Source organism: Schistocerca gregaria, chromosome 11 (genome assembly GCF_023897955.1).
Source record: "Schistocerca gregaria isolate iqSchGreg1 chromosome 11, iqSchGreg1.2, whole genome shotgun sequence".
Taxonomy (NCBI): domain Eukaryota; kingdom Metazoa; phylum Arthropoda; class Insecta; order Orthoptera; family Acrididae; genus Schistocerca; species Schistocerca gregaria.
The window spans coordinates 30,235,033-30,261,076 of record NC_064930.1 but is presented as its reverse complement, the minus strand read 5'-3'; the positions used below and the strand labels follow the sequence as shown (position 1 = coordinate 30,261,076).

Below are 26,044 nucleotides of genomic sequence, written 5' to 3'. Positions count from 1 at the left end.
GTATGCTGCTCCTGTGTGGAAGGCTTCAGCTCATGCTCAACAAGTTGATATTGCAGTCAATGATACTGCAAGGATCATCTCAGGATGCTTGATTGGATTTAGATTAGATTAGATTAATACTTGTTCCATAGATCATGAATACGACACTTCATAATGATGTGGAACATGTCAGGTTAATAAAAGATGTCTGTACAAGAAATTACATTACACAAAATATTGCATGACACTAATGATTAAGTTTTTTTTTTTTTTACTTAGTTTATACCTAAAAATTCAGCCAATGAGTAGAAGGAGTTGTCATCTAGAAATTCTTTTAATTTATTTTTAAATGTTAGTTGGCTATCTGTCAGGCTTTTGATGCTGTTTGGTAGGTGCCCAAAGACTTTTGTGGCAGCATAATTTACCCCTTTCTGTGCCAAAGTCAGATTTAACCTTGCATAGTGAAGATCATCCTTTCTCCTGGTGTTATAGGTATGCACACTGCTATTACTTTTGAATTGGGTTGGATTATTATCAACAAATTTCATAAGGGAATATATATACTGTGAGGTACTGTGAGGATCCCTAGAACCTTAAATAGATGTCTGCAGGATGACCGTGGGTGGGCTCCAGCAATTATTCTGATTACACGTTTTTGTGCAATGAATACTTTTCTACTCAACGATGAATTACCCCAAATATGATGCCATACGAAAGCAGTGAATGAAAGTAGGCATAGTAAGCTAATTTACTGAGATTCTTATCACCAAAATTTGCAATAACCCTAATAGCATACGTAGCTGAACTCAGACGTTTCAGCAGACCATCAATGTGTTGCTTCCAGTTTAACCTCTCATCAATGGACACACCTAAAAATTTTGAAGCCAACAACAGTGCTTAAATTGTATCCGATTGTTGGAATAGCCCCACCCAACACCTGGAGGGCCGCTTCTGCAGACAATGAGAGAATACAGCAGGAAATGACCACCGACATCCTATGTATGGTCATCAGGCAGCAAGATCATGCTTTAAATCTTGCAAGAGTTTCATTCCTAGGACTGTGCCACTGGAGGAAGCACCAGAGGTGATTCATCTTGCAACATGGAAGAGTTCATTGCCTGTAGAGGTATCACCAAAAGAAGAACTAGCTCCTGGTACAAACCTACAATATCCTATATGGAGGTCGCTCAACCAACTAAGAGTGGGCATACCCTGATGCAAGACCAACCTGAAGAAATGGGGAACCCTTCCAGTGAGCGCAGACACCTCCTGCAACTGCACTGCTGAAGAAGATCCGAGCCTCCTCCTGGGCAACCTGTGCACAGTACAAGATATTTAGGAAGGAAATAACAAAGCTATCACAGCTGTGGTTTTTTGGAAATGCTGACTGGACATGACAATGAATGAATGAGCATAAAGCATATACTTCTTATTGTACTTTACTGTACTCGAGACAGCTTGGCTTCCACTGCCTGTGAAATGCAATCCCACGAGATTCTAGCACGTGTGGAAGTATATATAATGTAATGTTTACATCAGGTTTCTTCTTATGATATTCAGAGAGTCCTATCATGAAGTACTGGTTCCCACCATCAACAGAGCTATTAATTCAAATGTTATTGTTGAGTCCCAGTTTACATCTTTTGTGAGTCAGGAGGATAGAGAGGGTGGAGGGGAGGAGAAACGAGAGACACACAGAGAATCTACACATTTGTAAAGTGAAATCTGTGATTTGATTTCATTAAATGAGCTTTGTGTTTCAGTTTTATCCATAAACCTAAGAATGTGTTGCATAGGTTGGAGAAACCACAGAAAGCCAATCTTCATCAGAATTACACAAACAATTTGTGTTTGACACATAATCATATGCTAATGTCACGTGTGCATGAACTGGTGTGAAGACTGGTTATTTTTCAGGTGTCACATACATGTTTGTCATTGGCAAATCCCACCCAATATCTGGTACAGAGGGGCCGGGCAATCATGTCATATTGCTGAAACCAGTAGCCTATAAAATTGGAGATAAAATTGCAGCTGACTGGGTTTTCGATGGCACTTGCTTGCAGTGATCACCTTAGACACACACAAAATGCCATGAAAGAAACTACTTTTAGACTGGTCTTTCCAGGTGTAAGAACAGGTGTACATTTAAACTGGTGATATAGTAACACAGACCTGCTTATCAGTATTATGACTTGCATCCAAATATCCAATACAAGTAGCACCATGCAACAGCCTTCCTCAAAGTGTAACAGACATTCCATACCCCGCTGCTGCTGCTACTACCACTACTACTACTACTACTACTACTACTACTACTACTACTAATATTCTTGTATCATACTGGAAGAGACAAACAACATCATTAACCAAAGTTCATTATCCTTCTGCCTAGAAGTGAATAACAGCTTATAACATAGGCACAAACATATAAACAAGCAACATACTGATATAATCAGCTGCTGATGGCAAGTATGAACACAATTTGCTTATAAAGAGAAAGGCTCCAGTATATGATGCAGCAGATGCCACGGCATGTGCGCAAGTCACACGGCCCACAGCAGACGGCCTCTGGTGGCCAGTCCACGCAGATGCCACTGATGGAATATTCAAAGTATAGCATGCCAGGGGCCTGGTGCCACAGCTTGTACCGAAGTACCATATCCAGAGTTCTAGCAGTCCTCCTCCATGGGGAGAGAGCATTTCAATGATGTGGACATGAGGGCAACTCTCAAAATATCCACGGCCTCTGTGACAGACACCATAAATGATGAGTGTGGCATGGAAGGAGATTCAGGGCTGGAATCAGTGAGTACAGGTGCCGAAATGGTACGGTTGCAGTCACATGTGGCATCTACTCTCCTGTGAAGTCCCACAAGAGAGCAACAGTAACACAGGTATCGGTAGCATCTCAATGTCCAGTTCTCGACACGATGGAACTGTGCATACGGTGAAGGTGCTGGCATCTCATTTGGAGGCACCAGTGTCAAAGGGCCTGAAGGCACTGGCCCTGCTGGCACCAATGGCAGTAAAGCACTGCAGAAAGGCCTGGCAGCAGGCGTCAGGGCAGCTGGACCCTGGAGAAAAAGCAGGAGGTAGCAACCTCCACATGGAGGGTGGGTTCACACCTACACCAGGGATGCTCTATGAGGCTAGGACAGGTGCTGATGGCAGAGGCAGCAGGTACTGTTAAGCAGTACTGGTAGTGGTGCCACACTGTCAGCCTGCCACTGGTGTGCACAATATAGTGGTAGTGGCCTCGGCAGCTGTGGACTGTGGCCAGAATCCTTTTTGGTCTGTGGCCAAACACCAAAGCCCAGTCCGTGGAGCCAGTAGTATGGCACAGAGAGAGCTGTGCCTTCAGGCTTTGGCTGAGTGGCATGAGCAGATGCAATAGGGTGCATTCCTGGCAACCTAGGACCATCTCAGTTGGAATCCAATCCCTGTAGGAACTTGAGGAGCATCTCAAGGTCTTGTCTATGTAGGAGGCCACCATGAGGTACTTTTTCATTTGTACATTGAAATGTGTGGACAAGACATCCCATCTCACCATTACACCACACTGCGGACTATCACCTGTCAAGCACTTCCGAGACAGCCTGAATCATAGCTGCGGCTGATGTCTGAGGGCAGTGAATAACATATGGAAATTTATAAAAAGCATGGACAACCAAAACCTGGAAAAATTTGGGATGGGTCTCATGAAATCAATATGAACACATTCTCACACACTCTGCAGCACAGACAACAAACAGAGTGTCACTCACAGCGCTGTCTATTGTGTAGCATCAAGATGTACAATGTCAGCATAGATTTCCGGTCAAAACACAATAACCTGGTACCCTAGAAACCTCAATGTCCTCGATGTAGGAGCTGAAGCACATTCTGCTGTAAGGCAGCCAGAATCACAACCGTAGACAACAACTCATCTGTAAATAAGACACAATCATCAAACACTGAAAGGTTGTGACATAAGGCAAAATAGTTACGTAAAGAATCAAAAGTCATACCCAGAGGCCTGTCCGGTCGGCTGTGCTGAATGAGGTGAACAACTTGATGCAAGACCATATCAGCAGCGCCAACAGTTGCAATCCAGGAGCCTGTAATAGGAAATCCTTTCACTGTACATTGCACCTCAACATCAAAGTGAAAACAAAGGAGTTCATCCTAGTAAAAAATAGGATCTAGACCCTGTGGAAGGCAAAACAGCGCATCGGTGTCAGTTTGTTGCACAGTAGGCCAAAAATGAATTTCATACTCTTAGTGTCTCAGAAACGAGACCCCATCTGGATGCAATGTGCTGCTTTGTTGGGCAACAAAGCAGAAGGGTTAAACAATGAAATCGAGGGCTTGTTGTCAGTGAAGAGGAAGAACTTAGACCCATACAACACATTATGAAACTTTTTGAGTGCATAGAGTGCAAGTGCTTCCTCCTCAACTCAGGAGTTGCACTGCTGAGAGAAGTTGAATATTTACCGAAAATTAGCTATCGGAAACTCAGAACCATCCTCAAAACTTAGACCCATACAACACATTATGAAACTTTTTGAGTGCATAGAGTGCAAGTGCTTCCTTCTCAACTCAGGAGTTGCACTGCTGAGAGAAGTTGAATATTTACCGAAAATTAGCTATCGGACACTCAGAACCATCCTCACCTTGAAGTGTAAGAAGTCTGTAATGGAGGTGTCCATAGCCAAAATGTCATCATAGCGCATATAGTGTTCTGCCACTGCACCTCAACTTCATGCCATGGTCTAGGTCACAAATGTCAGGTTGTTACCAATTATCATCACAATTCCGACGTCAATTGTATGGTCTTTGGCACCATCTTTCAGTTGGTTCTCGAAACAGAGATTCCAAATGTAATGTAGATTTCAAAAGCGTGAACACACACTCCCAGGACAGTGTCCACTGATAACAAAGGTTCTTGTGAGGAGAGACAAGAATTCAGAACACAGAGAGTCTAACTGCAAGTATGGAAAATGTTCGGGAACAAGGTACACCTTATGTGAAATGGAAAAATCAAAAGTACTGAAAGCATCTAGACCAAACAAATGTGCAGTACCAGCATCCACTACAAAAAATCAAGGAACAAATCACAGACAATACATAGTGGGAGCCATAAATAGCCCAAAAGTGGAATGTACTGCTCGTTTAAGGTTGCCAAATGTTAAGTAACTGGAGACCACACTGGAGACACAATTAACGTCCACCTTCAACTCCACAGGAGGGGGCTAGGAATCATACACAGACACTAGATGCCCTTTTTTCCTTCTCTTGTTGCCAAGTCAGCAAGTGCTTAAGGAAAATGGTCTTACCATGTTGCACAAAAAAAAGTGCGAGATAGGAGAATGAGGTGCTGCCATTGCTGTGGTGGTTGTTTGGCATGTCACTGTCCAGTGTGGCATGGAGGCTGCATTTGTACAGATTTCACATCATCCTCCCTCAGAACTGACCAGCACCTAACAACCAGGAACAGGAGTCACCACAGCGATGTCACACTGAGTCTCAATCTGATAACTAGCAGCACAAGATACGTAGGTTGGAATTTAAACAGTGGCAACACTGCTGTGGAATCACTATGCAATGAAATCTACTGTTGTCACTGATAGCACACGTTGTTGACATACCTACCTTACCTTCAACCAAACGGACTCACCTGTACCACGTCACCGGCATGCGCACAATCAAGAGAAACACAGTCACTTCTGAGTGAGCAGTCTAATGTAACGGTGCCACTACATTTTTGAAACAGGAGCAATAGAGTTGGATCAAGATTGAATGTGCTCGAGGTTGTACAGTACGACAGTGTCATCAAGGTTCTCAAGAGGCATGTGGGGAATCGGCATTGCCATACAGAACAGTGTCACATTGGGTAAATGCCTTCAATGCAGGTCGACAAACTGTGGCAAACATGCATCGAGCAGGTTGTCCTAGCATGTCTGAAGAAGAAGTGCATGCTGTTGCAATGTTAGTGGACAGTGATTGGTGCCATATGATTCATGAGCTCGCCCATGAAACTGGATTAGCACATACGACTGTGCTTTGCATCCTCAAGGAACGCCTTTGCATGTGAAAAATTGCAGCATGATGAGTTCAACATGACTTGATGGAAATGCAGAAATGGATGCATTAACACACAGCTCAGATGCACTTGGAGCACTATGAGTGTGAAGGAGGGGCTTTTTTACACCATATCATAACAATGGATGAGATATGGGCCACATCGTAAGAGCTAAAACTGAAACAACAATCCCATGAATCGTATCATTATAGGTCACAGCGAAAGTCGAAAGTGCATCAGAGCTCAGTATGGTGAAAGTTATGGTGATTCTTGTGCACAACTGTGATGGCGTTAGCATAATGCATTATGTTATTCCATGACAGACCATCAATGCACAGCACTACTGTTCGTTTTTGAAGCATCTCCTGTGACTAGCTTTGTGAAAGAAGCGGCAACACTTTCTAGGCAATCCACCCATCATTTGCGAGACAATGTATGGGCACATGCGGCAAAAGCTGTGGCTGCTCTGTTCGGTCAATGGGACTGGGAAGTACTGTACGATCCACCAAACTTCCTGGACTTAAGTCCTTGTTGTATCCACGGACGCAAACAACCAACCAACCAACCAACCAATTCACACACGTGCACCCTGACTGTGACATCACTGGCCACATTTCCTGTCTCAGCCATCGGTGTCTCATGGCGTTACCACCGGCGGAAGAGGTCACGTCATGGCTGAGCTCGGGTCCACAGCGCCCTGTGCCTTTGGCATATAAGGAGGAGCACTGGCCCCGAGACGGACAGTCTAGTGTCGATTGTCTATTGCTAGCCTTTTGTGGAGTTTATAGCGGAGCCATTGCAGTGCAATATTTGCTGTTGTATTCGACTAGGCTCAGTACATGGATTACTCTTGGATATTACTCAGACTTGTATCGCTGGTGCACGTTTCGTCGGAAATAAAGATAAGTTATCTCCTCATTCTAGCTGGCACAATTCTTGTCATTCATTATTTTTCGGCCAACAGACATAGCTACATCCTGGTCACTAGTCACTCTTTATACAATTTGTGGTGGCTGCCCCAAACGTACCGCTGAGGACCTTGGGAGCCAACACAAAACTTGTTACTTTTATTTGATTCCAAAGATGAAGGAACCACTTTGTGGCATTCGCTTCAGAACTGTTCCAGAGTATGACAGGCAATAGACCACTCCATTCACACCATCAGCAGAACACGCTCTGCTAATGGTATACTATGCCTTCCACATCCCTGGCAACAGGTTCTACACAATGTTGGTGACTGTTTGAAGGACAGTAACAGATGCTAACGTGTAACTCTTTTGTATCAGTTGTGAATAAATAGTTGCCACCATTTAAGTTACAATGCTTGTACCTTGAAAGATTGAACAATATTTAACACTTCACTCAAAGATGGGTTTTCAGGTTGTAGTGTGCACTGAAGCACCTCCTTTTCATGAGCCAACCAAATGATTGTGCCATTATCCATAGAAATAGCATAGGAACCGTGATGAGAATTGGTAACAAACTGACATTTGTGAATTAGATCATGGTGTGGAGTTCTGCCACCTCAGCCCTGTAGGACTGGGGGGCAATGTCAGAACTCTACACACAATGAAACATGTACATTTAATGGTGATAATTTGACAACTTAAACGCTTCATCAAGTGAAAGTGACACAAGTTCCTGGATTGTTTCTAACTGTTAGGTGCATCCATTGGTGCTCTTCATTTTGAGAAATAAGGGTGGTGCTCTTTCTTTGTCACACATTAAAAATTCCAATTTATCCAGAATTTTTTGTATTTCAAATCTTTCAGGACTGCTTAGTAGAAGAAATTCACATTTTTCACAGAAAAGAACATTGGAGGGTGTGATTCTCATTAAATTGAACAATGTTGAGTCCAGGTGAGAATACCAACAACCATGAAAAGGATACATTGCTACTCAATGTGTCATCTATATGGTGAGTAACACTCTTACACCTTTCATTAAAATCAGTGTTTAATTTGTAAAAGTGAATTACCATTTACTGTGGATGCTTTGTTGGCATACTACTATATACTGAGTCCAGCATGTATTGTATAATGTAGTGTTGTGTAATGTATATGAGAGCCGGCAACTTTTGTGTTGCAATCATTCTCTTAGAAAACTTGTGTCGTGGATGAAATAATTTTCGTGCAGATGTTTCCTAACTCACTACATAGCCAATATATTTCTATTGTTGCCAATGTATATTACTGCTTGTAATCCTGTTAAGTCATAGTACAAGTTGATAGTGTGGCATCACAGTCCAGGTGCGTGGACAGTATAAACAAACAGTTGTAATGTTTGCATTTACAATGTTAAGAGTTGGCCTACACATAAAAAAAGAAATGAGACGCAATAATAAACCCAAGCCATGTTTCTGCAAACACTCTATTAACTTTTGGCAGCCACTGCAATGTGAATTTTTAGTTCAGTGGCTACAGTAAGAAATTTCTGATAATGGTCATCAATAGGTATTTGCTTATAAGATTAATATGTGTGTTTTAAATCTTGAAATAGTCACAAACATAATGCAAGCAAATTGCTAGTAGGTGGAAAAACTGCAGAAAGAAAAATGAAATATTGCTGTTACTGTTGCAGTACCAGTCATTGATATTCTAAGTAGGATTTCATGAATAGCAATTCATGAAATCCTGCTTAACTTTCACAAAAAAGTAAAGGACAAATGGCTTTCACTGCAATTATAAAGCAAACTTTTCTCTCCATATATTTTCCATATACTAGTAAATTACTTGCACTCTGGTGGTGACCATTTCAAGATTTAAAACATGCTTCATTGATTTTGTGAGCAAATACCCATTTATCACCATTACAAGAAATTCCTTGTTGTTGTCAATGAACTTAAAATTCACATTACATGGCTGCCAAAAGTTAAGAGAGTGACTGTAGAAATACTGCTCAGATTTATTATTACATTTCATTCCTTTCCACATATGTAGGCCAACACAAACATCATAAATGCAAACATTACTACTATTTGTTTAAACCCCATGCCCCCATGGACTGTGGTGCTACACTATCAACTTGTGCTATGACTAAACAGGATTACAAGCAATATCACACATCACCAACAACAGAAATCTACTGGTTATTTAGTTCGTCAGGGAACATCTACAGAAAGATTGTTCATTCATGACAAAAGTTTTCTACAAAAATAAATGCAACACAAAACTTGGCACCCGTAATATCCTTTATAGAACAGTGCATTATACAATACATGTTGGACTTGGTATATAGTAGCATGGCAACAAAGCAAGATCATCACACTCACATCACCACATCCATAGCAGATGGTAATTCAATTTTACAAATGTAACACTCAATTTAATCAAAAGGATAAGAGTGATACTTGCCATAAAGATAAAACAATGAGTAGCAATCTGTCCTCATAAGTGCTGATATCGCAACTTGGACTCTCCCTTGTTCAGTTTAATGAAATGTACATCCTCCAATTGTTGTTCTGTCAAAAATTGTGAAACTTTGTATTAACTCCTGCATCTGTACATCATTTCTTTCCTGTTCCTTTCCCCAGTCCCAGCCTGCCTTCTCCTCCTGGTGTAGAAACAACTAAAAACACCAAAACCTAAATTTTCAACATTTACTTTTCCATTAATGTGTGTCAGATATACACCACTCATTCTGGATTTGAAATTTGTTGAAACCTTCTTCTCCCTGAAGTGATGTTAATATTAAATTTTGACAATATTTTGAATTAAATTATAGACTATACAACAAAAAGGGTATAATAAAAACTAGTTTGTGAAAAAAATGATTTGGTGTAATCTCATAATGACTCCACGGTTCCAATTTTTCCATGGAAACAAAGGATGCCCACAGGCAAGATAAAATGCTGTATATGTCGAACTATTTTCAAGGTCACCCTCACAGTCCAGAAATCCCATGACATCACCAAATTCAGAGAAGAATAAATACTCAGTATAAATATGGTACAACACCTCTACCACATTCCTTTCATTTTGTCAGTGCACAATAATGCTGTGCTATATGATATTAACTAGCTTAGTGCCCACTGCTTCACTCATGTAGACTGTATGGCCTGCAGAGATCAAACTCTTACGTTGTTCACAAATTGCAAAAGCCTTTACACTTTTCACACTAATTAAGGCCTCATAAGCATGGCCCTTTCTGAATGTACTTCTGCCAAAAAAACAATTCTGGTAGCTAGAGTCCAAAGTTTTCATTAATCATGCCTTTGGCATTCTTGAGGAGATATTTCTATAGCAACTTTCATTCCCCAACAAATATTTCTTTATATCTAACTAAAAAATGAAATAACAATTTTGGTAAATTTAGCATTAATAATTTTTTAATGTTATGAAATATTTTCTTAAAAACTTTTGACCCTATTGTAATCTCTTAGACGCTGAATTTCCAGAAACACTGAAACCTATATATTATTATTACTATTATTATTATTTGTAACTGAGATGTCAAATACCAATTGTTATAGATAAGGTCTTAAAAATCCTTTAGCAGTTCTTTAGTAATTACGTAATTTTCAAAAACTTTTCACCCACTATTATACCCCCTTAGTTGTTGAATTTACAAAAATGCTGAAACTCATATTTTTAGTTCCTGAAAGAAACCAATTACCACTTTTCGCAGTTCTAACTTCAAAATTACCTTCACAGCAACATATTTTCATAAAGCCTTTTATCCCCAGTTTCACCCCCTTAAAAGTGGAATTCCAAACAATCCTTTCTTAAATGGTGCCTACAGTGTAAAATCCACACCCTCTCCAAACTTCAAGTTTCTGTCCTTAGCAGTTTGGGTAGACAATGGTAAATAAGTGAATCTGTCTGACCTTATTTCACCCCCTTATGGGCTTAATTTCCAAAAACGTGAAACATGTATTTTTAATCTCTAACCAAAAAACCAAACACCAAATTTCAAAGATTCACCTTTAACAATACTATTGCAATGAAATATTTTCATAAATTCCCCCCCCCCCCCCCCTTCCCCCGGAATTTCACCGCGTTAGGGGCTGAATTTCCAAACACAGTGATTTGCATATCCTTTATTTCTAACAGAGAAACTTAATAAAAATTTTCCTACATTTAGCTTCAAAAACACTTGCACAGTGAAATATTTCCATAAAAACTTTCATCCCCTGTTTCACCTTATAGGGCTTGAATTTCCAAATACAGCAAAACACTTTTTTTTTAAATTTCCAACTAAGAAGCCAAATTTAGATATTCACAGATTTAGCTTTGAAAATTCTTTCATAATAAAATATGTCTATAAAAAATATCATCTGCTTTTTCACCCCATAGAGGTTCAATTTCCAAAAACACTGAAACAAATATTTCTTTTATTTGTACCCGAGAAGTCAAAATGCCAATGTTCATAGATCTAGCTTAAAAAATACTTCAATAGTTCCTTAATAATGATACACTTTCAAAAAAAAACTTTCACCTACTATTTCAATCCCACAGGGTTAATTTTCCAAAAATGACGAAACATATTTCTTTGTTTCTGACCATGAAACGAAATACCAATTTTTGTAGGCCTAGCTTCAAAACTAACTTATAATGACATTTCAAAAAGAAGACTCTTCATCCCCCATTTCACCCCTTTTTCGGTTGGTATATAGAAAAATCCCTTCTTAAACAATTCCTACTGTAAAAGATCCATACTTTTTTCAAATTTCAGATAATTGTCCTTAGCGGTTTGGGGCAATGAGGAGTCAGTCAGTAATGATGTTGCCTTTTATACAAATAGATTGAGATATATTGTACCACCTGCATTTATAAGCCATTCACATTCTAAATAGTAGAAAATGTTTCCCTTGGAATGATTCAAACAGATTCAGTTTGTACCGAATATTGAGAAAATAAACTATTTTCTCTGTAACAGTGTAATAAAAATATGGCAGGACATACCACATTCTTCATCAATGAAATTTTTCAATTTGCATAAATACTGGCCACAGTATGGGAATCCATTCATTTTATTATTGGTTCAGTCTGGACAATAACACTCCTATAAAGATAAAGAAGATAAACAACAAAATGATTGCATACATATTGTAAAAAGTATAAAATTAACTGTGTATAGATATCGATTACAAAACCAACAATTAATGCACCACTACATGAAAGTTATTTTTAAAATTTCTCATATTTTGCAAATCACTGACCTAGTTTAGCAGCAGTATTTTATCCAAACAAAGTTTACCACATTTTCTGCTTGTTAAATGTCACAAAAGCATGGATCTTGCATTAATGAATAGTAATTTTTCCAGTCAAAAGGTACTCCACTTTTGTTATTTCACAAAATATAATTGAAAACATATCTGCAGGACCTCACACTATATGTGGGGCCTATAAAAGTGGCAAACAGTATGTATTTCTGCAATGAGATTTGTTGCACAAACTGTTCTTATCATTGTAATTCTCTCAACATCAAAGCTTTAGACAATAATCATCATTACCTTCATCAAGAAAGCAAATGACTGTCAAAGAAATAACAGGATTGTACAAATATAACAAGTTTAGTGGTGCCCACTAGGACCAGAGATTACATTGGTGTCAGCAATGAAATTTAGCTTTCTGCATCTGTTTTTATTGCAACATTTAACATGGGATGTGCTGTTAGACATTGTCATGTTTGCCCAAGTATTTTTCCCAGAGTGAACAAAACCATCTCTCCTCATTCTATGAGGGTCACTCCAGAACATATGTACACTATTTTGTAAAAATACAGTTATCATTCTGCATGCGTGAAAGTTTTACAGTGTGTAGATACATCCTTCCCACTTGTTTTCAAACTTAGTCCAACCTGTTCCCATGAGTGGCGACCTCACAGCATGTCTGCAAGATGGCTGCCACAGTAGACGTTTGTCAGAAGCAACATGCTGTCATAGAATTCCTGTGCTGTGAAAACGAGACAGTGGGAAACATCCACAAGAGGTTGAAAAAGGTGTATGGAGATTCTGCTGTTGATCACAGTTAGTCGGTGGGCAAGCAGGTTATGTGATGAAAGCGGGCAGGGCAATATTGAGGATTGTCCTCGCAACAGCAGGCCTCGTACTGCACACACTCCATGATCACAAAACTTGGACGGACAACACTGAAACACCTGCCTTACAGTCCTGACTTGGCTCCATGTGACTATCATCTCTTTGGGAAACTGAAAGACTCTCTTCATGGAACAAGGTTTGAAGATGATGGCTGCCTTGTGCACATTGCCAAACAGTGGCTCCAACAGGTTGGTCCATAATTTTACTGTGCGGGTATACAGGTGCTGGTTCCAAAACAGCGTAAGGCAGTCAAGAGGGATGGAAATTATGTGGAGAAATGAAAATATTGTTCCTAAAGGATGTATCTACACACTGTAAAACTTTCAAACATGTAGAATAAAAGATGGATTTAAAAAGAGAGGGAGAGAGAGGGAGAGGAGGGGGAATCATTATCTGCAAACTGTTCCTCTACTGTACGTGGTATACGATGCAGTAAAATGTGTTTATAACCATCCACAATTAGCATTTTGTAAGCACAATAAGGTAACCATACCCAAACCACAAGAAATACCTCCATAATGTAACACCGCTGCCTTCGTACTTCACTGTTGGGACTACACAGGATGGTGCCTAAGGTTCTCCGGAATTCACCAAATACCAAACCCAAACCTTTCCATCAAACTGCCACAGGGTATTGTGGGATTCATCATTCCAAATCACTTATTCCCAATCATCCAGTGTCCAGTGATTTTGGCCATTACACCACCTCAGGTGTCGCTTAACACTGACCATAGAAATTTGATGCTTGTGAGGAGCTGTTCAACCATGGCATACCATTTCTTTTGAGCTCCATACAAACAGTCACTGTGATAGCTCCATTGCTAACAATTTGAAATCCCCAAGTGATTCCCTTCACAGACTTCTTGTAATTTTTTACATTTACCCCCCCCCCCCCCCCCCCCCCCCCCCGCGATAGTCAATTGTCCCTATCCATCTCAACATGAGGTCTACCTGGATCGGTTTACTGTGATTGTTCCTTTTCATTTACATTTCACAATCACATCACCAACAGCTGACTTGTGCAGAGCCTTAGAAGGGTTGAAATATTGCTGATGGATTTGTTACTCAAGTGACAACCAATCAGTAGTGACATTAAGTAGTTGTGACATTAAGCTCTCCTGAGTGTTAATCCTTCTCTAAGACAATGAGATACTCCTGGCCTCCTTTTATACTCATTGTTCTGCCTCTTGTGATATCTAGTGGTCAATTCCACGTTACATAGAAGTGATGTGGTACCTCTGACCAGATAGTGTATGTCTAGCTTGTATGCACACAGTCATTATGTATCACTCAAAAGTTATCACTTACTGCAACTTAGTGCATTTGAGGTACAGAATAACACATCTTTTGAAATAACAATCAAAGACAGAACTACACTGTATCTTAACCTCATCACCCAGACAGTAACAGCACTTTGATTCATTACTGATGCATGAAAAAATGTAATTCATTGCAAGATGGATCATTTAAGTACAGAAAAGGAGAGCATGACACTTTATGCAAAAATTCAGGCCATTTCTGTGATCTTAGCAAATCTAGTTGATTAACTTTTGAACTGTTCAGTTGTTGTACCTGAATTAGAACTTTCAACAACACAGAAAAGGTTGAAAATTCCATATCAACAGAAGTAGATTCAAGAAATCCTTAAACATATTAAAACAAAGTATGTTCTGAATACTCAATAACAGCAGAAACACTGAAATTATCAAAATCAAATATTATGACATTTTAACAGTTGTTCTCCAAGAAGATCTGGAAACTGGCAAACATGCATAAAAATGGCAAATAGCTCTAATCCAAAACCCTTCAATTAAAAAAATATAAATAAATAAGGTGTTGATAACTACAGAGAAATATTGAGTCATCTATTATATTATGAAACTGTAAATAAACTTTTGAAACAAAATTAAGAGAACATTTATCTAAACAATTTCCAGAATATCAGGGTGACTTCAGAAAGGGAAGATTAAATCAGAAATCTACTCTAGATATAAGACCAATAATTTCTCACAGCATTTTATGCACAAAATTATATTGTTTAATTTGCTGACTTACAAAACATCTGACCCTGTAGATAGAGTAACACAGGATAAAAATATCACAGAATTTGAAGTGATAGGAAAATTAGTAAACATTATCTGTTAAACCCAAACTAATAATTAGTCACATTCAAAATTAAGGTATTTTCCAGATTTTTCAAGTCAAATCTTTCTCAAGTTTACTTTTGCACTACATTTGGCTCCAGAGTGTCTTTTTTTTACAGAGGTATATATGGACAATTCTTAAAATATCTATAATTAATTATTTTCAGAAGTATAAATCAGGGAGGAATTGGGGACAGATCACATCAAAAATTAACAGATTAGAAATAAAATATTAAATATTGTATTTTGATTTAAAGGCAACAGAAAATATCAAATAAAGATTAAAAACTCTGTTTTTACAAATACAGATACATTATTAGTTACTGATTAAAACTGATTAAAGGGAACAAACTCTAAAAATACATCATAATAAAATGAATATAACACTTCATTACCCTCCGCCACACACCGTCAGGTGGCTTGCGGAGTATGGATGTAGATGTAGACGTAGATACATTTTGTATTTCTGCCAAAATCTCTGGTGCTTTGCTCAATATAATTGCTTCCTTCGTTTCAAATTCTTTGATTTCAGCTTGCTTTCACTTGTTCAGTAATCATTCTTTCTTTTCTTATTCACATTTCTTCTAATTTTTTAGGTCCTCTTTGCACAAAGAATGTGCATGTGAAAAGAAGATATAAGACTTTTGTCAATATCACCATTTCCATAATAGTTTTCTTTATGAACCAAGAAGCAATGCTATACTTTCCCCTTCAGGTGGTCTTTTATGTAGCTCAGCAACTTACTTCTTCAAATGTGGAATATGTTGTTTAAGTGCTCTATTCATGACTTACATTTCCAACCCATCTTATAGAACGAAATTTGAAAGGGAGCTTGGAAAACCATGTAATATTTGAGAAGGTTGTCCTCCTTGAAGGAAAGTACTTCATAAAGTACAGAACCACCCTAAGAAATTCAATAACATTCCAGCCACTTTCATTTTGAGCAGTTTTCGAGGTTCATTCACTACATGAGGTGAGTAATTGCGACAATGAAACATTTGTGTTTGATTATCTTCTTCATTTAACAGAAATTCTTGAAAATCATGCAACATATTTAAGTTCACATCTGGTCCATCCACAGAAATTTGGATTATATTCTTAGGTGATGAATTCAAACCATTCAGCTCCTCCAGGAAATCTGACTGTAAATCAGAAGATGTGCCAAAATTTAAAAACACAGATGTTACATATCTTGTGGATATAGATCGATATTGTTCATCCCTGAAACAAACCACCAAATCCGTCTGTGCATTTTGCACAACTTCGCTTAAACTCTCGTCATTTGACACACAAAAGAATCAAACTTCCCTGACTTTGTTAGGTAGGAGTTTCAGGAAATAAGGGCCAAGTACACAAGTAATTATATGTGACAACCTACACTTGCGTAACTGTAATTTTTTTGTAATCATGCTGCCAGAAAACATAATTTGGAATACGTCTGTTGTTTTTCCAGAACTTCTCATTGAAGAATGAGACATGACTTTATTCATAGACCATATAATCTCAGATTTTACTATCTCATCAATAACTAAAAAATGTTTCAATGAGTTTGTTTTGGAACCCTCTTCAACTGAAGTTCTAGATATTGTAGTAAGAGCAAGTGATTGTAATTTGTCACTACCATTTAAATTCCTTTCAGAAGAAACTTGTGACTGAGCTGGCACTGCTTATACTGTATCTCAATTCAACTTGTTTTGTTGCCTTGAAAATAATGAATCAACCAACGTTGAATGTCTCTTTCCTCTTGCATGTCTTTTTACATTTGAAATGCCACTCATACTAATGTCTAAGTCACATTTGCACAAAATGGTCAACAGATGCCAGGTTATAATCTGCAAGTAGTACTAATATGGTGTGGGAAACATTTTAGTTAGCAGGAAAACAATTTTACTCTGATTGCCCTTAACATCTTTAAAATGAGATTACAATTACAACAGTTTTATATTAGTAATTAAAAATTTCTAAGGAAGTGTCTTTCCAAAAAAGATGCAGAATAAAGATATTTAAACAGAAGCGGGAGTGGACAGAATTACAGAAACAGCTGATAATCCTCCAGCACCACATGGGATGGCAGCACTGTCATGGGTGGAAATACAATTTATATGTCATTTCCACTATGTGTATATGTGGTGTCACATATAGCTTAATGAAGTCATACCTTCACATTTCTCAATTTCCTCTGGTGGTTGGAAGCTGCAGTAGCAGAGGCTTTGTTAACATGGCTTGCATAGGTGTTTCCTACACATAATGAAGACCTAAGAGATCTGGATAATCTTTATATGTCGTTGTTGTTGTTGTTGTTTTGTGGTCTTCAGTCCAGAGACTGCAGCTCTCCATGCTACTCTATCCTGTGCAAGCTGCTCCATCTCTAAGTATCTAATGCAACCTATATCCTTCTGAATCTGTTTAATGTATTAATCTTGTGGTCTCCCTCTACAATTTTTACCCTCCACATTGCCACCTAGTACTAAATTAAATTGGTGATCCCTTGATGGCTCAGAACATGCCCTACCAACTGATCCCTCCTTCTAGTCAACTTACACCAAAAATTCCTCTTCTCCCCAATTCTATTCAGTGCCTCCTCATTAGTTACATGATCTACCCATCTAATCTCCAGTATTCTTCTGTAGCACCACGTTTAGAAGCTTCTATTCTCTTTTTGTCTAAACTATTTATCATCCAGATTTCACTTGCATACATGGCTGCACTCCATACAAATACATTCAAAAATGACTACTGGACACTTAAACGATACTAGATGTTAACAAATTTCTCTTCTTCAGAAAATTTTTGCTTACCATTGCCTGTCTACATTTTATATCCTATCTACTTCGACCACTGTCAGTTATTTTTCTCCTCAAATAGCAAAACTCATTTGCTACTTTAAGCTAATCATTTTCCAATCAAATTCCCTCAGCATTACCTGATTTAATTCGACTACATTCCATTAACGTCATTTTGTTTTGTTGATGTTCATCTTTATATCCTCCTTTCAAGACAATGTCTGCTGCGTTCAAATGCTCTTCCAGGTCCTTTGCTGTCTCTGACAGAATTATAATGTTATCCGCTAACCTCAAAGTTTTTATTTCTTCTCCATGGATTTTAATTCCTACGCCAAAATTTTCTTTTGTTTCCTTTACTGCTTGCTCAATATACAGATTGAATAACATTGGGGATAGGCTACAGCCCTCTCTAGGGTAACTGGTAGGGTCAGTATTGCCTCACGTGTTCCAACATTTCTACAGAATCCAAATTGATCTTCCCCAAGATCTGCTTCTACCAGTTTTTACATTCGTCTGTAAGGAATTTGTGTTATTATTTTGCAGCTGTGACTTATTAAACTGATAGTTTAGTAATTTTCAGACCTGTAAACACCTGCTTTATTTGGGATTTGAATTATTATATTCTTCTTGAAGTCTGAGGTTATTTCACCTATTGCATAAATCTTGCTCTCCAGCTGGTACAGTTTTGTCAGTGCTGGCTCTCCCAAGGCCATCAGTAGTTCTGATCAAATGTTGTCTACCCCCGGGGCCCAGTTTTGACTTAGGTCTTTCAGTGCTCTGTCAAACTATTCACATAGTGTCATATCTCCCATTTCATCTTCAACTATGTCCTCTTCCATTTCCATAATATTGTCATCAAGTAAATCGCCCTTGTATAGACCCTCTATATACTACTTCCACCTTTCCATTCCCCTCCTTTGCTTGGAACTGATTTTCCATCTGAGCTCTTGATATTCATACAGGTGGTACTCTTTTCTCCAAAGGTCTCTCTAATTTCCTTGTGGGCAGTATCTATGTTACTCCTAGTGATGTATGCCTCTACATCCTTACATCTGTCCTTTAGCCATCCCTGCTTAGCGATTTTGAACTTCCTGTCAATCTCATTTTGGAGATATTTGTATTCTTTTTTGCTTCCTTCATTTACTGCATTTTTGTTTTCTCCTTTCATCAATTAAATTCAATATCTCTTCTGTTACAATAGGATTTCTACTAGCCCTCACATTTTTACCTACTTGATCCTCTGCTGCCTTCACTACTTCATCCCTCAGAGCTACCCATTCTTCTTCCACTGTATTTCTTTCCCCCGTTCTTGTCATTCATTCCCTAATACTCTCTCCAAAACTCTTAACATCTCCTGGTTTTTTCAATTTATCCAAGTTCCATCTCCTTAAATTCCAACCTTTTGCAGTTTCTTCAGTTTTAATCTACAGTTCATAACCAATAGCTTGTGGTCAGAGTCCACATCTGCACCTGGAAATGTCTTACAATTTAAAACCTGGTTCCTAAATCTCTGTCTTACCATGATATAATCTATCTGAAACCTTCCAATGTCTCCACGCCTCTTCCATGTATATAACCTTCTTTTATGATTCTTAAACCAAGTGTTAGCTATGATTAAGTTATGCTCTGTGCAAAACTCTACCAGGCAGTTTCCTCTTTCATTCCATTCCTTAGTCCCATTCCATATTCACCTACTACTTTTCCTTTTCTTTCTTTTCCAATTATCGAATTCCAGTCCCTCATGACTATTAAATTTTTATCTCCCTTCACTGTCTGAATAACCTCTTTTATCTAGTCATACATTTCTTCAATCTCATCGTCATCTGCAGAGCTAGTGGGCATATAAACTTGTACTAGTGTGGTAGGTGTGTGCTTCGTGTCTGTCTTGGTTACAATAATGCGTTCACTATGCTGTTTGTAGTAGCTTACCCATGCTCCTATTTTTTTACTCATTATTTAACCAGCTCCTGCATTACCGCTATTTGATTTTGTATTTATAACCCTGTATCCACTTGACCAGAAGTCTTGTTCCTCCTGCCACTGTACTTCATGAATACCCTTTATTTCTAACTTTAACCTATCCATTTTCCTTTTTAAATTTTATAACCTACCTATCCGATTAAGGGATCTGACATTTCACACTCTGATCCATAGAACACCAGTTTTGTTTCTCCTGATAACGACGTCCTCCTGAGTAGTCCCAGCCTGGAGATCCAAATGGGAGACTATTTCACCTTCAGAATATTTTCCCAACAGGATGCCATCATCATTTAACCATACAATAAAGCTGCATGCCTTCGGGAAAAATTACGGCTGTAGTTTCCCATTGCTTTCAGCCTTTTGCAATATCAGCACAGCAAGGCAGTTTTGGTTAATGTCACAAAGCCAGATCAGTCAATCATCCAGACTGTTACCCCTGCAACTTCTGAAAAGGCTGCTGTCCCTCTACAGGAACCACATGCTTGCCTAGCCTCTCAACATATACCCCTCCTTTGTGGTTGCACCTACGGTACGACTATATGTATCACTGAGACATGCAACCCTCCCCACCTAAGATACAAGTTACACTTCACCACTTGATTCTCATCCTTCATTATCTGGCACAGTTCACAAGTTCTGATAACTGTTAAGACTTTCTTACTTATGTTCTTAAGGGGAAATGCTCGTGAAAATGACCAAAAAATTGGAAAAAAAATTCTTGGTCTATAGAAAATAGCATTTCATGCTGGTTTCAAAAATGTGTGGTTTATGGGCATTATTATTTTACATTCATTCTTAAATTGTGGTTGAACGTAATGTTGCACAGTGGTCATCCCCATCTGCCAGTTTGAAGTGCATCAGAATATGGGATGCATTATTGTGTTCCGTTTTTTTGCATCATTAGTTAGGGATCGTAAACACACATGTACTCTAGAAGGTACTGACTTCCAGAACCAAAGTACAGGCATGTCTAGAAGGGTATGGTTCGAATGTTTACATTAGTGATTTTATAGTTGTTGTGTGTAGTTTTGTTTGTTTGTGTGTGTGTGTGTGTGTGTGTGTGTGTGTGTGTTTGTGCGCGTGTGAGTGCTTCAAAAGTCACCAACGGAAACTGTGTCTACAGGCAGTGCATCTAGACATAAACTTTTACTTTCTGAAAGTAATAAAAACAAGGCTAATAGTATTGTAAGCAGCAATAATAATGGAAATGTTATTGTGAACACAAATAACCTGTCAAGACTTTTTAAGGGTGCTGTGAAATGTAAGTACTGCAATTGCGAAGAGAGTACTGACGTTTTTGAGGACATTTCAGCAAGGAAAGGTCTTTCAAATTGTTAGCGATTGCCCGTAACTCATATAAGATGCACAGTGATACTATGACATCGCCAGTAACTGATAGTCAACATTACAGAGCAAATATTCAGCTCGAAACTTCCTGGCAGATTAAAACTGTGTGCCTGACCAAGACTTGAACTCGGTACCTTTGCCTTTCGCGAGCAAGTGCTCTACCATCTGAGCTACCAAGGTACGACTCACACCTAGTCATCACAGCTTTACTTCTGCCAGTATCTCGTCTCCTACCATCCAAATTTTACAGAAGCACTCCTGCGAACCATACAGAACTAGCACGACTGAAAGAAAGGATACTCTGGAGCCTCTGGCTGTGGCTAAGTTATGTCTCCACAGTATCCCTTCTTTCAGGAGTGCTAGTTCTGCAAGGTTCGCAGGAGAGCTTCTGTAAAGTTTGGAAGGTAGGAGACGAGATACTGGCAGAAGTAAAGCTGTGACGACCGGGCAGGAATTGTGCTTCGGTAGCTCAGATGGTAGAGCACTTGCCCACGAAAGGCAAAGGTCACAAGTTCGAGTCTCGGTCGGGCACAAAGTTTTAATCTGCCAGGAAGTTTCATATCAGTGCACACTCTGCTGCAGAATGAAAATCTCATTCTGGAAATACTCAGCTTGCTTATGCGATGCCATGTATTGGAAGGAGAAAGAGAGCTGCCCAGACATTTTGTACAGTGACGGATTTGCATCTACCTCCACTGAGGCTTGACAGATACAATAAGTTAATACATAATGCTTGATGTGGTGTAAGTCTACATTCAACGAAAGGAGCAGCAGAAGAAGCAGTAGCCTTGTCTGAAAATACAGACACTGTAGCAGCATTTAATGGATCTTGGCAAAAGAGAGGTAATACTTATCCAAATGGGGTTGTAACTGGCACATTTATTGAAACTGGTAAGGTACTAGATAATGAATGTCTAACAGAGCACTGCCAGGGTTGTTTGAGTAAATTTATTGGCACACAATTTTTGTGTAAAGAACTTTGATGACACTAGTGGAAACAAGTAAGACGAAAGGAGTTCTAAACATTTTTAGAAGATCAGAGGTCAGTCATGTTGTGAGGTATGTTGGCTAACCTTGGGAATGGCAACTGTGAAGGACACACTACTGTTGTTATTGACATACCATATGGGAACACTATGATAGGAAAGCTTGAATGTGTTGGGCATGTACAAAAAAGAGAAAATTATGTAAGGACTTCAGTGGAAAAAAACTGTCAGACGGAAAACACATTGGTGGTCCAGGTCATTTTCCATCCATAGCCCTCACCCGCCTAATCCTTCACCTATACATCGACTCGGCCAATGAACACACCCGTCAACTCCTATCCCAAATCAAAGTCCTCAATCTTTCCTCTCCCACATCCACACCGGCTGTACATAGCATCCTCCTACAGGCCAACCGCAAATTAGAACATGCCACCCTCCACCTCAAAAAACTATCCAATCTCCTGGTTTCCCACCTCCGGAAAGGCAAATCACTCACCCTCCACAACCTTTCCAACAAACCTCAACCTCCTCTCATTGCACACAGACCCAGTCTCTCCCATCTACTCAATCTCCCACTTCCAGCTCCACTCCCCCCAACACCTCAAAATTCTAGTCAACACAATCTGGAACCACAACACCCCAAATCAGTAGTTAACCTTTCCTCCAAACCCCTCTCCCAATCCGAAACCTCTGTCCTATCCAAAGACCTCACCTTCAGCCCCACTCCCAGGTTCAACCAAACTGCCCTTGTCAAAGATTTACTGTCCTACACTCGTAGTCTCTGCTGGAAATATCACTTTGCCACGAAGAAAAACAATCCTGATCCCACTCCTAATGATCCAACTCCCCAAGACACTATCCAAATTGAACCCTGCCTGCAACTGTTCCGTCCTCCATCACAGCGGGACCCACCTCCTCTTCCTCAAAATCACCCTCTCCAAACCTTCCAGGAATTTCTCACTTCCAGCCTTGCCTCTCAATCATTCTTGAACAACCTTAATCCTACTCCCAACATCACCACAGCCGAAGCCCAGGCTATCCGTGATCTGAAAGCTGACCGATCCATCATCATTCTTCCGGCTGACAAGGGTTCCACGACCGTGGTACTTGATCGTCGGGAGTATGTGGCTGAGGGACTGCGTCAGCTTTCAGACAACTCTACATACAAAGTTTGCCAAGGTCATCCCATTCCTGATGTCCAGGCGGAGCTCCAAGGAATCCTCAGAACCTTAGGCCCCCTACAAAACCTTTCACCTGACTCCAACAAACTCCTCACCCCACCGACACCTCACACTCCTACCTTCTACCTACTTCCTAAAATTCACAAACCCAAACATCCTGGCCGCCCCATTGTAGCTGGTTACCAAGCCCCCACAGAACGTATCTCTGCCTACGTAGATCAACACCTTCAACCCATTACATGCAGTCTCCCATCCTTCATCAAAGACACCAACCACTTTCTCAAACGCCTGGAATCCGTACCCAGTCTGTTACCCCCGGAAACCATCCTTGTAACCATTGATGCCACTTCCCTATACACAAATATCCCGCATGTCCAGGGCCTCGCTGCAATGGAGCACTTCCTTTCACGCCGATCACCTGCCACCCTACCTAAAACCTCTTTCCTCGTCACCTTAGCCAGCTTCATCCTGACCCACAACTTCTTCACTTTTGAAGACCAGACATACCAACAATTAAAGGGAACAGCCATGGGTACCAGGATGGCCCCCTCGTATGCCAACCTATTTATGGGTCGCTTAGAGGAAGCCTTCTTGGTTACCCAAGCCTGCCAACCCAAAGTTTGGTACAGATTTATTGATGACATCTTCATGATCTGGACTCACAGTGAAGAACAACTCCAGAATTTCCTCTCCAACCTCAACTCCTTTGGTTCCATCAGATTCAACTGGTCCTACTCCAAATCCCATGCCACTTTCCTAGACGTTGACCTCCATCTGTCCAATGGCCAGCTGCACACATCCGTCCACATCAAATCCACCAACAAGCAACAGTACCTCCATTATGACAGCTGCCACCCATTCCATATCAAACGGTCCCTTCCCTACAGCCTAGGCCTTCGTGGCAAACGAATCTGCTCCAGTCCTGAATCCCTCGACCATTACACCAACAACCTGAAAACAGCTTTTGCATCCCGCAACTACCCTCCCAACCTGGTACAGAATCAGATAACCAGAGCCACTTCCTCATCCCCTCAAACCCAGAACCTCTCACAGAAGAACCCCAAAAGTGCCCCACTTGTGACAGAATACTTCCCGGGACTGGATCAGACCTTGAAATGGCTCTCCAGCAGAGATACGACTTCCTAAAATCCTGCCCCGAAATGAGATCAATCCTTCATGAAATCCTCCCCACTCCACCAAGAGCGTCTTTCCACCGTCCACCTAACCTTCGTAACCTCTTGGTTCATCCCTATGAAATACCCAAACCACCTTCCCTAATCTCTGGCTCCTACCCTTGCAACCGCCCCCGGTGTAAAACCTGTCCTATGCACCCTCCCACCACCACCTACTCCAGTCCTGTAACCCGGAAGGTGTACACGATCAAAGGGAGAGCCACGTGTGAAAGCACCCACGTGATTTACCAACTGACCTGCCTGCACTGTGACGCTTTCTATGTGGGAATGACCAGCAACAAACTGTCCATTCGCATGAATGGACACAGGTAGACAGTGTTTGTTGGTAATGAGGATCACCCTGTGGCTAAACATGCCTTGATGCACGGCCAGCACATCTTGGCACAGTGTTACACTGTCCGAGTTATCTGGATACTTCCCACCAACACCAACCTATCCGAACTCTGGAAATGGGAACTCGCCTTTCAATATATCCTCTCTTCTCATTATCCACCAGGCCTCAATCTCCGTTAATTTCAAGTTGCCGCCACTCATACCTCACCTGTCATTCAGCATCATCTTTGCCTCCACACTTCCGCCTTGACTTATATCTCTGCCCATACTCTTTGCCTTTAAATATGTCTGCTTGTGTCTGTGTATGTATGGATGGATGTGAGTGTGTGTGTGTGTGTGTGTAAAGGCAAAGAGTTTGGGCAGAGATGTCAGTCGAGGCGGAAGTACACAGGCAAAAATGTTGTTGAAAGACAAGTGAGGTACGAGTGGCGGCAACTTGAAATTAGCGGAGGTTGAGGCCTAGTGGATAATGAGAAGAGAGGATATACTGAAGGGCAAGTTCCCATCTCCCGAGTTCTGACAGGTTGGTGTTAGTGGGAAGTATGCAGATAACCCGAACTGTGTAACACTGTGCCAAGATGTGCTAGCCGTGCACCAAGGCATGTTTAGCCACAGGGTGATCCTCATTACCAACAAACACTGTCTGCCTGTGTCCATTCATGTGAATGGACAGTTTGTTGCTGGTCATTCTCACATAGAAAGCTTCACAGTGTAGGCAGGTCAGTTGGTAAATCACGTGAGTGCTTTCACACGTGGCTCTGCCTTTGATAGTGTACACCTTCCGGGTTACAGGACTGGAGTAGGTGGTGGTGGGAGTGTGAATAGGACAGGTTTTACACCGGGAGTGGTTGCAAGGGTAGGAGCCAGAGGGTAGGGAAGGTGCTTTGGTGATTTCATAGGGATGAACCAAGAGGTTACGAAGGTTAGGTGGATGGCGGAAAGACACTCTTGGTGGAGTAGGGAGGATTTCATGAAGGATGAATCTCATTTCGGGGCAGGATTTTAGGAAGTC

General features: G+C 40.2%; 1 long non-coding RNA gene across 1 annotated transcript in view; it reads right to left on the bottom strand.

Annotated features, from left to right (window-relative positions):
• The window catches only part of LOC126295093 (uncharacterized), a 32,710-nt gene extending 20,713 nt beyond the window's left edge, over positions 1-11,997 (bottom strand). Inside the window, exons 1-3 of the long non-coding RNA XR_007552380.1 lie at positions 11,947-11,997; positions 3,990-4,079; positions 3,747-3,908 (exon numbers count right to left, since the gene is read on the bottom strand). This is a non-coding gene — a long non-coding RNA (uncharacterized LOC126295093). The remainder of the gene's footprint in view (positions 1-3,746; positions 3,909-3,989; positions 4,080-11,946) is intronic.
• Between the last annotated feature and the right edge of the window lie 14,047 nt (positions 11,998-26,044).